The 2,433-nt window shown below is 43.8% G+C and overlaps 1 pseudogene; it reads left to right on the forward strand.

Annotated features, from left to right (window-relative positions):
- Positions 1-2,433, forward strand: part of LOC109884303 (ryanodine receptor 1-like) — a 47,439-nt pseudogene that overhangs the window by 1,353 nt on the left and 43,653 nt on the right.

A 2,433-nucleotide genomic window follows, 5' to 3' on the forward strand; every position in this document is an offset into this window, starting at 1 on the left:
AGTTACAGGGTAGCAACAACACAAACTATTCTGCTGCATGGCTAGTTACAGGGTAGCAACACACAAACTGATCTGCTACATGGCTAGTTACAGGGTAGAAAACAACCCAAACTGATCTGCTACATGGCTAGTTACGGGTAGCAACAACACAGACTGATCTGCTACATGGCTAGTTACAACACAAACTGATCTGCTACATGGCTAGTTATAGGGTAGCAACTCCACAAACTGATCTGCTACATGGCTAGTTACAGGGTAGCAACTCCACAAACTGATCTGCTACATGGCTAGTTACAGGGTAGCAACAACACAAACTGATCTGCTACATGGCTAGTTACAACACAAACTGATCTGCTAAATGGCTAGTTACAGGGTAGCAACACCACAAACTGATCTGCTACATGGCTAGTTACAGGGTAGCAACAACACAAACTATTCTGCTGCATGGCTAGTTACAGGGTAGCAACAACACAAACTGATCTGCTACATGGCTAGTTACAGGGTAGAAACAACACAAACTGATCTGCTACATGGCTAGTTACAGGGTAGCAACACACAGACTGATCTGCTACATGGCTAGTTACAACACAAACTGATCTGCTACATGGCTAGTTATAGGGTAGCAACTCCACAAACTGATCTGCTACATGGCTAGTTACAGGGTAGCAACTCCACAAACTGATCTGCTACATGGCTAGTTACAGGGTAGCAACAACACAAACTGATCTGCTACATGGCTAGTTACAGGGTAGCAACAACACAAACTGATCTGCTACATGGCTAGTTACAGGGTAGCAACAACACAAACGGATCTGCTACATGGCTAGTTACAGGGTAGCAACAACACAAACTGATCTGCTACATGGCTAGTTACAGGGTAGCATCCCCACAAACTGATCTTCTACATGGCTAGTTACAGGGTAGCAACAACACAGACTGATCTGCTACATGGCTAGTTACAACACAAACTGATCTGCTACATGGCTAGTTATAGGGTAGCAACTCCACAAACTGATCTGCTACATGGCTAGTTACAGGGTAGCAACTCCACAAACTGATCTGCTACATGGCTAGTTACAGGGTAGCAACAACACAAACTGATCTGCTACATGGCTAGTTACAACACAAACTGATCTGCTAAATGGCTAGTTACAGGGTAGCAACACCACAAACTGATCTGCTACATGGCTAGTTACAGGGTAGCAACAACACAAACTATTCTGCTGCATGGCTAGTTACAGGGTAGCAACAACACAAACTGATCTGCTACATGGCTAGTTACAGGGTAGAAACAACACAAACTGATCTGCTACATGGCTAGTTACAGGGTAGCAACAACACAGACTGATCTGCTACATGGCTAGTTACAACACAAACTGATCTGCTACATGGCTAGTTATAGGGTAGCAACTCCACAAACTGATCTGCTACATGGCTAGTTACAGGGTAGCAACTCCACAAACTGATCTGCTACATGGCTAGTTACAGGGTAGCAACAACACAAACTGATCTGCTACATGGGCTAGTTACAGGGTAGCAACAACACAAACTGATCTGCTACATGGCTAGTTACAGGGTAGCAACAACACAAACGGATCTGCTACATGGCTAGTTACAGGGTAGCAACAACACAAACTGATCTGCTACATGGCTAGTTACAGGGTAGCATCCCCACAAACTGATCTTCTACATGGCTAGTTACAGGGGAGCAACAACACAAACTGATCTGCTACATGGCTAGTTACAACACAAACTGATCTGCTACATGGCTAGTTACAACACAAACTGATCTGCTACATGGGTTGTTACAGGGTAGCAACAACACAAACGGATCTGCTACATGGCTAGTTACAACACAAACTGATCTGCTACATGGGTAGTTACAGGGTAGCAACAACACAAACTGATCTGCTACATGGCTAGTTACAACACAAACTGATCTGCTACATGGCTAGTTACAACACAAACTGATCTGCTACATGGCTAGTTACAGTGTAGCAACACCATAAACTGATCTGCTACATGGCTAGTTACAACACAAACTGATCTGCTACATGGCTAGTTACAACACAAACTGATCTGCTACATGGCTAGTTACAACACAAACTGATCTGCTACATGGCTAGTTACAACACAAACTGATCTGCTACATGGCTAGTTACAGGGTAGCAACACCACAAACTAAACTGCTACATGGCTAGTTACAGGGTAGCAACACCATAAACTGAACTGCTACATGGCTAGTTACAACACAAACTGATCTGCTACATGGCTAGTTACAGGGTAGCAACACCATAAACTGATCTGCTACATGGCTAGTTACAACACAAACTGATCTTCTACATGGCTAGTTACAGGGTAGCAACACCATAAACTGATCTTCTACATGTCTAGTTACAACACAAACGGATCTGCTACATGGCTAGTTACAGG

The sequence above is a fragment of the Oncorhynchus kisutch genome, linkage group LG18, assembly GCF_002021735.2.
Source record: "Oncorhynchus kisutch isolate 150728-3 linkage group LG18, Okis_V2, whole genome shotgun sequence".
Classification (NCBI taxonomy): Eukaryota; Metazoa; Chordata; class Actinopteri; order Salmoniformes; family Salmonidae; genus Oncorhynchus; species Oncorhynchus kisutch.